General features: G+C 42.0%; 1 long non-coding RNA gene across 2 annotated transcripts in view; it reads right to left on the reverse strand.

The window, feature by feature from the left end:
* LOC119620084 (uncharacterized) overlaps positions 1 to 14,381 on the reverse strand; it is a 485,174-nt gene extending 470,793 nt beyond the window's left edge. Inside the window, exons 1-2 of one of the 2 annotated variants that reach the window (XR_012091946.1) lie at positions 14,127 to 14,381; positions 11,022 to 11,233 (exon numbers count right to left, since the gene is read on the reverse strand). This is a non-coding gene — a long non-coding RNA (uncharacterized lncRNA). The remainder of the gene's footprint in view (positions 1 to 11,021; positions 11,234 to 14,126) is intronic. The other variant, XR_005236529.2, reaches the window with a different exon arrangement.
* Between the last annotated feature and the right edge of the window lie 1,210 nt (positions 14,382 to 15,591).

The raw sequence follows: 15,591 nt of genomic DNA on the forward strand, positions 1-15,591 counted from the left end.
TTACCATTCAAAAAAAAGAAAAGGCTCATGGAATTGAGCCACCTCTCCTGGCAAGTGACTCACATTGAACTCAATGAGAGAATCACTTTGCATTTCCTGTTGAAGTTATTTTGCAAGTGGTCACAGTCATCATCACTGAGCCAAGGGAAGGACATGTTCATAGCCAGGGTGCCCACCTAAATATATCTGACTCTACGGCCGTTTTCTGTGCTAGCTCCCCCCACAAAAGGGACCTGTCACCCATGGGGACACTAAGGCTGAGACCAGTCTCAACCAGGCATTGCCAGGAGACTCTGAACAAATTCAGGTCTAGTATTTTCTAACACCTCTCACCTTCCAACCACATATTTAATATCAAGAAGAGATTCTTGAAAATCAGTCTTCTGCACAAAAACTCTAACGCAGAGTCTTTCCCATGACTTTACCTGGGAAAAGCTACAATGTTTCACATCCACCACCCAAGACTCCCAATCAAATTTTTAAATGTAACTAATATACAGCAAAACACCTATCTATCTGTACATAAATAATGAACTTTCATGTTAGAATGTAAAACGCCTCGAGCATGGCTTCCTGGTCGCCAAAAAATTCATGTTTGCAACAAAGAGTTGCTTGACAACCTGCAGTGGCTCCCCTCTTAGTTCTAACAACCACCAAGACACACACACACCCCATGCCGACACTCAATATGCCTTTCAAGAAATTGTACAGTATTTAGAATGGGACTCAAGACTATTTCTGCAAATCATTTCATTGAAATGTTGTACTGAGCTAGGTGGTCATAAATATACATGTTTTTCTATATAATCCTTGACTCAAAAGCATTGTATAGAAAGGCATATACATTTATGGAGCTTGGGCTTTAAAAAAACAAGAAGCATTCTGTTGAGAAAATGTTCCCTGGAGAGACATTGTGGAAAATCTGTCATTTGTTTATTTATTGTGTTTATTATGTCTCCCATCACTCAACCATAAGACCCTTAAGAGCAGGGATTTATTTCTGGTTTGCTGATAAGTCCCCAGTGCCTAGAAAAGACCTGCCTCACAGGAGGTGTGCAAGGTGTATCAGATGAGTATTTAATATTAGTGACATTCAGGGAGGCTGCAGAGAGATGGACGGATTACTAAAATCCTCGTGGTTTATGGAAGGATGCTTTGAAAAGAGCACTGGGCCAGGAGTCAGGAGGCCTGAGTTTTGAGTCCTGGACTGGCCACTCAGTTACTTGCTGTGTGACCTGAGTTTCGTTTTCCTGTCGGGTCACTAGATTATCTACAAATCCCCCAGCTCCATCCCAGAGTCTCTGATTCCAGCAGGGAAAAGCCCACTGAACTCTCTAATGGGAGGGGGAAAAAAGACAGCCACGGTCTCCACTGGAAGGAATTAGAGAGCAGGCAGCAAAAGAGAAAGAAACATAGTATCTGCTTTAGAAAATGAGGAATCCCTTTACATCACACTAGACATGGTGGTGATGTTCAAAAACAAAGAAGAAATCTCAGAAGTAGCATATAGTGTTCCGGGAGCGCAGTCCTGCCTGCAGAAAGCACATTCCTGCCTGCAGAAAACAAAAACAAAATAAAAGGAGGCTGAGCTTCCCGCAAAGAGTCATGAAGCTGGGTTTCCCCTGAGGTGTCACCCAGCCCTGCTACACCGCATCTTGTAGGTGTGTTGCCAGCAGCTGGGCTCTGCCAGAGGCTCTCCATGCAGCAAATACAACCTTGACATCCCAGAGATCAACAGGGAGCTGCACACTGCATCTCGGACTGGGAAAGAGACCTTAGAGCACAGACAATGAACCCTCATCCTGCTCACGATAGAGGCAGACACCTGGAGGAGGCTCCCAGCATCTTCACTGAATGGACAGGCTACAGACATGCAGCCATCCTTCTGGCGTGGAATGACTGATAAGAAAGCTAGACACAGATGCACATTCACCAGGCACTACGCTGACAGCTTTATGTACACCATTGCATTTGATTTTTAAAATAGCTTTATGACATAGGTTTTATTGTTGCCGATGAAGAAGCTGAGGCTCAGAGAGATTAAGTGGCGTGCTGAAGATCGCACGGCCAGGATATGCAAGTGGCAGGACTCAGCCCCCACCGTCTGCTCCCAGAGCTCAGTCCCTTGCCCCCCGCACACATCAAATCGTGTTCTGGGCTTGCCATAATGTAGGACACATCTTCCACCCGCTCTTCTCAGAAGCCACAGCAGACCTAAACAGAGGAAGCCACCCCTACCTCTGCCAAAATATTCTAGCCTTCCATGGCCCTCAGTAAGATTCAAATATACTCTCATCTCTTATATCTTAAAAATATGCTTCCGCACCAGCATCTTCCAGTTCCAACCCATCTCTGTCTTGCCATCATGCCAAAGGGCTTAGAAAAGCTGGCCACACTGTTTTCTTACCTCCTACTCAGTCCTCTACTCCCCTCCCCATGTCTGAATCATCAGGAAGCCTCTGACCAAGGTCACCTACCATCCCAGGGTGCTGAGTAGACCCTTTTCTCTGTTTTGGTTTTACTCGATTTCTCAGCCCCATTTCCAATGTCAATCACGGCCTTGTTCTTAAAACCTGCTGACCCTCACTGTCACCACCCATGGTTTTCTTCACAGCTCTCTGCCTCAGTTGGCGTTGGGTGCTCCTGGGACTCTGCCCACTCCTTAAATGTCAGGGTTTCTTGGGATTTCACTTCTCATCCCAGACAGTCTCCGGGGGGCGGGGTGCAGGGGGGGATTTATTCACTCTCAGGCCTTCGATTAATAGCTGCATGTGAGTGATTCCCCAGTCTTTGCCTCCTGCCTTGCTCTGTGTTCTGAACATCAGCCCCACAGGCCCAGCCTGCCAGCTCATCGTCCTCACCACCAGGAGAAACAAGCCTCACCAGTACCTGGCCAGGTTATTTCTGCCTTGTTTCTACCACTGAATAGTCCAGCCTTTCAGAACTATTGACTCTTCTGAGCCAACGTACAGCCGTTGTCCCCTCTTGCAGTAAACTCTTTAGCCCTCCGTTTTCCCCCCGGCTCAGTTCCTCTCATCCTTCAGATCTCCCTGTGGGTCTCACTTCCTTTAGAGAGTGAGGAGAGCATCTGCCCATCAGGCCCATGTGAGCTCTCATTGCCCAGCTTGCTGCCCCCTTAGGAGCCTGGAGGATGCTGTACTGCAATGGCCTCTTCATTTTCCCTATATCCTCCACTAGGCTAGATCAGGAGACAAGGTTTCCTATTTTTACTGTTTTTACTGTCTAATTTTCACCAACTAGTGTAGTTGTTGATCCATGCATTAAAGCATTCAATAAATATTGGTCAAGTGAATGAATACAAGTGACAGCATCACCTAATCTGGTCTCAGGACCCTCCCAAGTCCAGTGAGCCCACAGCTCCACGAATCAACAGCAACATGTGCTGGCTGTGAACCACTGCCCTGTTTCCTAGCAAGCCCTCTTTGTTTACTGCAGATGGTATCTGCTCCTAACAACTGAAATTTAACCTCGTCTCCTGATCCCTATCCATAGCAACCACCGTGACTATCAACACATTCACCACTGGCTTGAGTCTACCTGCATTCTTTCCCTGAGCACACTATCCTACAGTGTTCTCTCATCACTACTGATGCTAATGACCAGTGCTTGTCACCAGCTGTGCACAGGCGTGGGCTGGTTCAATGCCCTGAACTCTGTAGGTTTAGCAGGCTGCTGCATGACCCTTTTTTCAGTCCAGAGGGGGGTCTTCTTCTCTCTGGAAGTCCTGGCACACTGTACTTCTGGAGCCACACAAGCAGCCTCCAACTTCATGTGTGCTTATTTGTGTGTGCATGTGTGCCTGTTAAACCACAGCCCCAGCCAAATCCAGTCACTTCCCATCCAGTGAAATCCTTCGAAGAATGTGACAATAGTGAACCTGCTCCCTTCTGACCAAGCTTGTTCCTAGCTCAGGTTTGCCCAAATGTGCCACATATGTTTAAAAAAAAAAAAAAAACAAGCTTTTCTACTTGCCATTCAGAAGTTTTCAGATACTGTCACATTTGTGGATAGGAAACATTGGATGTCTGATTGGTCCTGCCTTCACCTTGTGTCCTGTTGTTTGCTGTTATGTAAACTCTGATGAGCTGATCTTTCCTTTCTCCTCAAATCTGCCATTTCTTGACCGCCATTGCATAATCCCTGAATGTGCCTTCCAGGTGCTATTGTCATTCTGGAGCAAGTATGGCCAAGTCATCTTATGAGAGCTTTGTAAGGATTATCTACAGGCATTGGCTGTAGGACGCGGCACTCTGCCAGCCAGCAGGAACACTTTGGCATTCCCCTCCATGCCAGCTGGGCCAGTGGCTCACTCAGGTTCTGGGCAAGCTGTGTGTCACCTCCGTCACCTCAGGTCCCTCCCCAGAAAAATCCCAGTGATTAGTGCTTTTCACTGCAGCTCACACAGGGACGTATTAATAGAATCCAGAGCCATGTTTGTCTTAGAGAAAAGCTTCTATAAATACAAAACAGTGCTGTGATATGACCCTATCATTCTCCAACCAACAAATTTTTTCTGAGCATCTGTGATTTACAAGTTCTTGCATAATAGGGTTCCAATTTACCATATCAAAGCAACTTCCTCAAAACTGTATCTTATTTACTTATCATGTCAAATTTGTTTATTTATTGATCAATCAATGAATTAATCAGTTGAGAGATGTCATAAACATGTATTTTGTCTTTACTATATGACAGGCTTGGGGCTTATGATAAGGATCCCAAGAGAAACAAGGCGACCTTTTCCTCAAATTGCTCACCATCTGTATTAGTTTGCATGGGCTGCCATAATAAACGCCACAGACTGGGTGGCTGAAACAATAGAAATTTATTTTCTCACCATTCTGGAGGCTGGAAGTCCAAGATCCACATGACAGCAGGTTGGTTTCTCTGGGGCATCTCATTGGCTTGCAGATGACCACCTTCTTGCTATGTCCTCCCGTGGTCTTTTCTCTGTGCACACCTACCCCTGGTACCTCTCCCTCTTCTTATAAGGATACCAGTCCTCTTGGATTAGGGCCCCATCCTAAGGGCTTCATATGAACTTAATCACCACTTGGAAGACCTTATCTACAGATTCTGTAACATTTTGAGTTTCTGAAGATTGAGACTTCAACATAGGAATTTGGTGGTGGGGGAACACAATTTTGACCATAATACCATCTTCATTTGAGAGGTAGAGAAATTAAACAGTAGTTACAAGTAAGTGTACTAAGGAATATGGTAAAGGAGATACGGGGTGATTCTCCAGCATTGAAGAGGACTCCTAACCCAGCCTGAGAGAGAGTGGAGGTCAAGGAAGGCTTCCTGGAAGAGGAAGTACAGCCCATGCTGAATAAATGTAGCACATACAGAGACCTGCAATGAGGGACAGCACAGCCAAGCAAAGTAATTCAGTTTGATTAAAACAAAGAGTACAAGAGAATGGGAGCAAGACGGGAGATGGGAGAGGAAGGCAGGGCCAGTAGGAGAGTCACACAGAGGAGACTGGACTCTGCTACAGCAACGGCACATTAAATAAACGCATGTTGGGAATGGAGAGGGGTGGCCACACACCACATGGGGCTATATGACAGATCATGGCCGTCACTGTTAGGGATATATTACAGGCTGGGAAAGCAGTTAGGAGGCTGACAAAATTATCCATGCAAACGATGACATATTAGCAGCAGGCAGAGAGGCTGGGGTGGCCTCTCAATGAAACTAAAATCAGGGGAAAGGCAGCACCCGACAAGGGGAATACACAGAGTGAGTAGAACAGCAGCCAAGGAGGGAACTGTGGGAATATAAGCATTTAAAGAAGCCCTAGCAAACTGGGTTGTCAAAAGTAATTTTTTCTAATGCATAAAAACTTCAAAATCATAGAGAGGCTCTGTGCTACTCCATCTTTTAGGGACAAAACGGATGATGATTCTGCCATCATCAATATTTGAAATGCATAGCTTAGTTGTCATATTTGCATGCGGTTTATACACAGTTTATGGACAGAAGAAGTGGGCAAGTGAAGAATGAATGTGGTGAGTTTCTACAGGTAAGACCTGGAAGTGGTACAAATCAATTACACCCATACCTAACTGTAAGAGAGGCTGGGAAATGTAGTTTAACTGTAGTCTAGCCATTAGATGAACAGAGAGTCAGGGTCTGCCCAAAAAGTACAACTTTCCCTGCCAGAAATAGGATGAAGAAAGGCATTCCAGCCAGAAAGCATGGCATAAGCAGTGGCAGAAATTTTCAGTATGTATTCAGGGACTATAAGTAGCTGAAATGGTCTATGATATAGAATTCTTGTAGGAGCATATTGGGAGCTACAAAGGGAGGCTGAATCTACATTGAACAGAGCTTTAAATATCTCATGAGAGTGTTAAGCTTATTATAATCACCAGGGACCTTTGTTAAAAGGATCTAAAGTGATTTTCACTGAAAAAGATCTTTCAAGTAGATAGAGGTAAAGATATTCATCAATGAGGAAAAAAAAGGAGATAAATGAAGAAAATCTGGATAAGGATAATCTCTGCTGTATTTTTGAAAGCCTTGATTAAAAAATGTTTTTTTAAAAAACTAAGGGCCCAGCCGGGTGCAGTGGCTCACGCCTGTAATCCCAGCACATTGGAAGGCAGAGGCGGGCGGATCATGAAGTCAGGAGATCAAGACCATCCTAGCTAACACAGTGAAACCCCGTCTCTACTAAAAATACAAAAAATTAGCGAGCGTGGTGGCACATGCCTGTAGTCCCAGCTACTTGGGAGGCTGAGGCAGGAGAATCGCTTGAACCCAGGAGGCGGAGGTTGCAGTGAGCCGAGATCATGCCCTTGCACTCCAGCCTGGGTAACAGAGTGAGACTCCATCTCAAAAAAACAAACAAACAAAAAAAACCCAAACAAATAAACAAACAAAAGATAGTAAGGGCCCTTTAAAAATGTTTCTCTGGACATACTATGAGATAATAAAACCAGTAAGGAGGAAAAATATTTTCATCTACTTATGCGTTAGCTTATACTTTCATATAAAAACAATTAGGCAATGTGTGACTGCTTTGAAAGCTCTACGACAATGAAAATTTTAGCCAAAGGTACTATTTTATGGGAATCTGGAATATTATCACAGCAGGAATGGCTCGCCCCTCTGCTTAAAATCACAGCGTTTTGATTCACTTCTTCTCCACGTGTCAGAACTGACTTTGCAAGCAATGCCAGACGAGACTATTTCCATCAGTATTGAAACTCTATTCAGTAGATAAGCTGCCATTAGAAATGAATTGCCCGAAAGAGTCACAAAATTCTTCTGTAGCACCATGATTTGTTGTTTTTCATCACCTCTACCCAGCCTTGTGATGCTGAGTCCAATTGAAATCAACACCAACACCATATTTGCTCATAAATCTCTTTTGTTTCAAGGCCAAAGATGGGGTCACCCTTACATCTTTTTGCTAAGAAACACTCATACAGAATACATTCCAGGTATCCCATTGTGGCAGATATATGGCCTCACCCCCAAAACTTAGGAGACTGGGGATTTGCCAAGGCTTTTTAACAGCTGCCCTTTCATAAAGGGATACAGTTTTTCTGGGCCCATGCTCTTCACGTCCTAGAGAGATATGCATACCATTCTTTGCAACCTAGTGAACCTGGTCTTATGGAGACAGTTGATAAAATGGAAAAGATTTTAAAAATATAGAACCACAATGATAAGACAACCCTCAGCACCAGCTGTTAGCAGTTGTTGACCTTGGACAAATAATGTAACTTCCATGAGCTTAACATGAAAATAATAATAACACTGGATCCTATATGAATAGCTAATAGATATCAAGTGCCTAATAGTGCCTGACACATAGTATGATATAAAATATGTGTTCTTCACACAGGTTCCACTTCCCCCACATATACTGTGTTGAACTGTTGGCCTTGCCTGTGATGGACAACGCACTGAAATCCAAATGTCAGACCCTGTCCTCCTTCAGGTATAAAGGCCCTGCTGTGCTGCACGTGTACAGCCTGTTGTCCAGCTACAGTACCTCCAGTGGGTCATATTCTCTGCACATCGTGTACTACCACAGTCCCCGCAGTCGTTGACAATGATTGGTTCCCTTGAAATTTAACCTACATTGGCTGTTGTACCTTGATAAAGACATGCTACGGTTTACAAGGACTATTAAGTACAGAGTACAAAGAAAAAATATTGAGTTTTCAAGGGCCTCTGTGGAGGGGCAGCACAAGAAACTCTTGTTTGTTTCACTGCCTTCACTACCGCCAATCTTTACTTTTCCAAAGATAGCAGCATCATTCCAGCTGGACAATTCTTGTGGTTTTTTCCCCCGTTCTGAGGTCAGCTACAGTTTCTCCCATGTTTTCTTCTAGGTGTTCCATTGTTTCAGACCTTATATTGAGATATCTAGTCTATTTTAAGTTAATTTTGTATAACGTTATCTATTGGTTTCTGTAGATGCTTTTTATCTGGTTGAGGAAGTTCCATTCTACTCTTAGTTTATCAAGAGCCTTTTTCCACACTGGATTTGGATTGTATCCTGTACTTTTTTCCTATACCTATTGAGATGATAATGTGGTTTTGCCTTTTTAGTTTTTTAATATGGTGAATTAAATTGATTGATTTTTTTTTAATGTTAAGCCAGCATTCTTGGGCCCTGATGTATTATCCCTTTTATACATTGTTGGATTAGATTTGCTAAAATTTGATTTAAATGTTTTGCATCTATCTGCATGAGTGATTTTTTTGTTTTATAGCTTTTTTTCTTGTGATGTCTTCTTGGGTTTGGTATCTGGATAATGCTAGTCTCATTGAATGAGTTAGCATATATTTCTTTCACTTCAATATTCTAGAAGAGATTTGTTATATAGAATTGGTATTATTGCTTATTTAAACGTTTGGAAGAATTTCCAACAAAGTTTTCCTTATAGGAAGATTTCTAAACTGCAAATTTAATATGGCTATGCAGATTATCTGTTTCTTCTGGAGTGGGCTTTGGTAATTTCTGCCTTTTTTTTTTTTTTTTTTTTTTAGACGGAGTTTTGCTCCTGTTGCCCAGGCCGGAGTGCAAGGGCGTAATCTCAGCTCACTACAACCTTCACCTCCCAGGTTCAAGTTATTCTCCTGCCTCAGCCTCCCAAGTAGCTGGGATGACAGGTGCCTGCCACCACACCTGGCTAATTTTTGTGTTTTTAGTAGAGATGGGGTTTCACCATGTTGGCCAGGCTAGTCTTGAACTCCTGACCTGAGGTGATCTACCCACTTCAGCTTCCCAAAGTGCTGGGATTACAGGTATGAGCCACCATGCCCAGCCTGGTAATTTCTGCCTTTCAAGGAGTTTTCTCATTTCAATTAAGTTGTCAAATTTATTGGCCTAAAGTTGTTTATATATTTCCCTGTTATTCCGTTAATATCTCTAGTGACGTCATCTTTCTCATTCTTGATATTGGTAATAAGTGTCTTCTTTCTTTTTTTGAAGATCAGCCTGATTATAGGTTTATCAATTTATTTATTATCTCAAAAAACCAACTTTCGGTTTCATTGCTTTTTGCTATTGTTTTTCTGTTTGCCACTTCACTGACTTCCATTCTGATCTTTATTATTTTCTTTCTTTCACTTATGTTCTAATTTGCTGTCACACATTTTAATTTCATGTATGTAATAAAATCCACACTACATTGTTATTTTTGTTTAAGATGCAAATTATCTTTTAAAGATATTTCAATAACAATCAGAAGAAAAATCGTATATCTTTGTCCTTGTAAATTTCTGGTGCTCTTTATTCCTCTGTGTAGAACCAGACTTCCATTTGATATTATTTTTCTCTGCTTGAAAATCTTGTTTTAAAATTTCTTATAATGCGAATATGCTGGCAATTAGTTGTTTCAACTCTTGCATATATGAAAAGGTCTTTTCTTTGCCTTGATTTTTTAAAGAGATTTTTCTGGAGTATAGAATTCTAGGTTGACAGGTTTGTTTCTTCCTTTTAGTACTTTAAAGATATTGCTCCACTATCTTCTCATTTTAATAATTTCCAAGAAGATATTTTCTGCCATCCTTATCTTTGTCCTTGTGTATGTGATGTGTCTTTTTTCTCTGGCTGCTGTTAAGATGTATTCTTTCTCATTAATTTTGAGCAACTATAATCTAACTTGTAGTTTTTATTGTATGTCTTGTTCTTTGGGTTCATTGAACTTTGGATCTGTGGAGTTTATAGTTTTCATCAAATTTAGAAAACTTTTAGCCATTCTTCTACAGTCCACTGGGGCTCTTTTTTTCAGTCTATTTTCTCTCTGTGTTTCATTTTGGATAGTTTCTATGTCTATGCCTCCAAGTTTCTCATCTTTACTTTTGTGATGTGTAATCTACCATAAATTCTGTCTGCTGTACTTGTCATCTCAGATATTGTAGTTTGCATCTCAAGAATTTTGATTTACAGATTTTATATATTTCATGTCTGTAATTATCTTTTTCAATGTATTGAATAAAATTATAATAACCATTTTAATATTCTTGTCTGCTAATTTTAGCATCTATATCAGTTCTGGATGATATGTGTCAACTTTGCACTTAATCTTAACAAAAATAAGTGTGCTTTTTATTCTCATTTTGTATTTTACTGCTTCTTTTCATGCTTGGTAATTTTTATTGGATACTTGGCATTGTGAATGTTATAATGTTTCTGGGTATTTTTGTGTTTCTATAAATATTCTTATATGTTATTCTGATATACAGTTATGGTATCTGGAAGCTTTATCTTTTTAGGTCTTGCTTGTAAGATTTGTTAGACAGAATCCAAGCAATGCTCAATCTGCAGCTAATTATTCCACTACTGATAGTCTCAGTACTCTACCTAATGCCCCATATGTCATGGATTTTTTTCCAGTCTAGCTGGCGTAAACAGTCATTATTCCTGGCCCTATGTGAGCACCGTGCATTGTTTTCTCTAATCCTCTTGGATGGTTCTTTCCCTAGCTTCAGGTAGATTTCCTCATTTGCATATACCGGTCCACACTCACCTGAATCCTCAAGCAGGATCCTCTGTAGATCTCTGGAGTTCTCTTTCTGTGCAGCAACCTCGTGTCTTGTGCTCTGCCCTCTGAACTCTAGCTGCCATGGTCTGCCTGGAAACCTTTCAGCAGTCTGTCTTCTCAACTCAGGAAACCCACCAGTCCCCTCCTGGGTTCTTCCTTCCTATGTCGCATCCTGAAAACTCTCTGAAGGCAGTAAACTGTGTAAATCAGAGGTGGAGTCACTTATCTACTTATCCATACAAACTCATACATTTGTAACAGAAAAGACTCCTTCCTCCATGCTGTTTGTGATATGATATCCCACAAGGAATAGGTCCTCAACCAACTGCTGAACTGAAAGAAAACTGAATACATCCTCCAAAGTAGAATCAATTAAGACCTCGAGGGATAACTTTCCTTGCTTATACTCCAAATCTCTTTCACATCCCTTTAATCCACTTGTTTATCAGGAGAATTCCAGAAGGTGGTCTGGTCCACATACATTTTATTTTATTGTATTTATAATTAAAAGTCAAATAAGTTGGGTGTTTTTCCTTTCTCTTCGAGAGTTAGAAACAGATGTTTTAACATCCAGAGGAAGTCCTAGTATGATAAGCCCTTAAACTGAGAACATTATAATATCACTGGGAACAGATAAATGTAAAAACAAAATATTTCAGCTCCCAGAAGTCCAAATCTGTGAGGATGGAAGTAACAAGAGGAACAGGAAATAGCATTACTATCACCCATAGACATTTCCCAGGATGTTTCAGAAAACTGGCATGACTTGTAACAACCAGTGATAATTAATTACTAAGCACTGCTGCTCACTGAAAAGTTGTAAGTTTTGGGGAAAAGAAATTTTCTTTCTCCAGCAAGTCTTCTTCTCTGAATGTGACAGTTATCACACCCATCACACCCCAGCAAGCAAAGGAAAGGATGCTTTGATTTGTTTTTATAAAGTGGCCTGCGTCGTCATACACATGTCCTTTTTTTTTTCTTTTTTTTTTTTTTTTTTTTGAGATGGAGTTTCACTCTTGTTGCCTCAGGCTGAAGTGCAATGGCACGATCTCAGCTCAACGCAACCTCTACCTCCCAGGTTGAAGCGATTCTCCTGCCTCAGCCTCCCGAGAGCTGGAATTATAGGCATGCACCACCACGCCCAGCTAATTTTGTATTTTTAGTAGAGACGGGGTTTCTCTATGTTGGTCAGGCTCAAACTCCTGACCTCAGGTGATGCACCCACCTCGGCCTCCCAAACTGCTGGGATTACAGGTGTGAGCCACCACATCTGGCCTCACATGTCCTCTTCAGAGCAGTGGTTGGTCCATGGAGATGGTGCTCTCCTTTGCTGCCTCATGGCACCACCATCAATTTCTCCGGAAAGAGAAAACACTGGGGGCAATGGCAAGACTATAAAATTGGAAGTCAGATGGCAGATATCCAAGTCCTGCTCAGCTGCTTATTCCATGTGCAATGTTGAACAAAATTTCCTCGATTTTTGTTGGTTTTCTAGGGCTACCATTACTAAATACCACAGAGGAGATGACTTAAACAACAGAAATTTATTTTCTCATGATCCTGGAGACTGCAAGTCCGAGATCCAGGCGTCAGCAGATTAGGTTTCTTCAGAGATCTTCCTCTTTGATTTGGAGGTGGCCACCTTCTCACTGTGTTTTCACACAGTTATCCTTTTCTCTATGTGTGTCTGTGTCCTTTGAAACTAGGGCGGACCCTAATGACCCAATATTAACTTAATTACCTCCTCTCAGGTTCTATTTCCAAACACAGTCACATTCTGAGCCACGGGGGATGAGACTTTCAATATATGAACTTTGGGAACACACAAGGCAGCCCATACAATTCTCAAAGCCACATTTTCACCAGACAAAGGACAAGGCAACAATAGTTGTCTTGAAAGTTTATGACGGTCAGGCACAGTGGCTTACACCTGTAGTACCAGTACTTTGGGAAACTAAGGTGGGTAGATTGCTTGAGCCCAGGAGCTTGAGACCAGCCTGGGCAACATGGTGAAACCCCATCTCTACAAACAAATACAAACACTTAGCCAGGTATGGTGGCATGTGCCTATAGTCCCAGCTACCCAGGAAGTTGAGGTAGGAGGATTGCTTGAGCCTGGGAGGTAGAGGTTGCCATGAGCTAAGATTGCACCATGGCACTCCAGTCTGGGTGACAGAGCCACAACAACAACAAAAAAGTTTATGTGTAAGAATATAGTGAGATTTTAGTTGACTTTATTGAAATAAACATACAGAAAAAAATACAAGTCATAAACATATGGCTCAATGAGTTTTCATAAAGTGAACATGTTCAGTTGAATCTCCAAATCAAGAAGGAAACCCAGAGTCCTTTGTTGCCCCATTCCCCAGGGGGTAACCCCTACCCTAATTTCTAAGAGGATGGATTAATGGTGCCTGCCTTTGTATATATTATTTGTGTATCCCTTTTCTCACTCAGTGATGTTTGGGAGAGTCACCCATATTGTTACATGTCACTGTAGTTAGTTAATTCTCATTGCTACGTTGTATTCCATTGCATGAATATGCCACAGTTAACTTATTCGTTCTATTGTTGATGGGTATTTATGTTGCCTCCAGTTAGGGCCAAAGTCAGTGCCACTGTGAAAACTCTTGCACCTGTCTTTTGTTGAACATATGTACGCATTGTTATGGGTACACACCTGAGAGGAGAATTGCTGAGTCATAGGGTACGCACACATTCCGCATTAGTAGATACTGTCAAACATTTTCTAACATAGTTGTATGAATTTATATCCCCAACTAGAGAGTTCTAGTTACTTCACAAAAGAGTATGATTATTTTTCATACAGAAAACATGGAAACAAGCTGCTAAACATTAGGAAATTGGTTTAAAAAATCATGATGTTTCCATGTAATGTATTAGAAAATAAGAATATTATTCTCAAAGCATATTTAAGAATATGGGGAAATGGGCCAGGTACAGTGGCTCATGCCCATAATCCCAGCACTTTGGGAGGCCGAGGTGGGCAGATCACTTCAGGTCAGGAGTTCAAGACCAGCCTGGCCAACATAGCAAGACTCCATCTCTACTAAAAATACAAAAATTTACCTGGTCGTGGTGGTGCGTGCCTATAATCTCAGCTACTCGGCAGGCTGATGCACAAGAATCTCTTGAACTCGGTAGGGAGAGGTTGCAGTGAGCCAAGACTGGGCCACCATACTCCAGCCTGGGTGATGGAGGAAGACTGTTTCAAAAAAAAAAAAAAGAAAAGAAAATGAAAAAACAATATGGGGAAATGATTACAATGTATTAAATGGGAAAAATAAACAAACAAACAAACAAACAAAAAAAACCAGGTTACAAACAACTGGTACAGCTTGTGCCAATGTTGTTTTTAAAAAATTAAGTGTATATATTGTATCTTCATTAAAAGGAACCAAATGTTAATACTGGTTTTCTCTGAGAGATTGGATTATAGATTTTTTTTTCTCTTCATAGATTTCAGCATTTTTTTCCTTAAAATATTCTAAAATGACCATTTACTGCACTTACAATTAATTAGGAAAAGGGCAATTAAGTGTTATTAGTAAAGTCATCCTGTCTTATTTCTCAAGTTACCCATGAGACTCAATGAGAAAATGCCCATGGAAGCCCTTTGGGAAAAGACCAAATGCTATTTGAATGTCAATTACTATTACTATCATACCCAGTTCTACTGGACTGCTTTCCATCACTAGTTGAACAGAAAGTTTGAGATGCAGAGTGTTTGGGTGAGGAAAAAGGGACAAGATGGAGGAAGGTGAACAAGATGGAGCAGTCCCTACTGTTTCTGGGTTCTTCATCACAGATTTTCCCGTGCCCGGGAAAAGAACCAAATCAACTGAGCATGCGCAGAATGACGTCAAGCCGGGGACACCGAAATTCAAGAAGCCACTCCTACACACACGCCCCAAACTCCTCCCCTTCCAGCTCCCAGGCATAAAAGTCCGCCACCGGCAGGAGCCGGCATGACTTCTTCGGCCCCCCGCATTCGTGGACCGGAGAACATCACCCGAGAGCGCAGGCGCGACTTCCCTGGCCCTTTCTCGCGGACCAGTGGACCTTGTCCGAGAGTGCGTGCATATTTGCAAATAAAAGGGCTGCCACTTTCTTCGCTCATTTTGGCCTTTATTGATATTTAGTCTTTGCGTCTATTAATATTAGTAATAGAGAACCAAAAATGAAACAAAACACAGAGGAGCCAAGCTGACCTGGCCACAGGGGTGGGGCAGGTGAGGGAAGAGGGTCCAGGCTCCACCTCAGTGCTTCTCAACCCCAGCTGCACTTCAGAACCATCCGGACAGCTTTAAAAATATACGTCAACTGGATAGGAATTTCCAGGTATGGGACCAAAGCATCAGCATTTCCCAAGAGCTCCCCAGTGAAGTCCCACATACAACCAGGCTGAGAACTCCTATTCTGGTTGAAGGCAAGACTGTGCACTTTGAGGCACCATGTTGTCGTTTGTTGAGAGTGAGGGGCAGGCTGAGGGTCTGGGATAGGTCAAGGCCTGAAAGAAAGCCTCAAGGGTCTG

This window comes from Chlorocebus sabaeus, chromosome 3 (assembly GCF_047675955.1).
Source record: "Chlorocebus sabaeus isolate Y175 chromosome 3, mChlSab1.0.hap1, whole genome shotgun sequence".
NCBI lineage: Eukaryota > Metazoa > Chordata > Mammalia > Primates > Cercopithecidae > Chlorocebus > Chlorocebus sabaeus.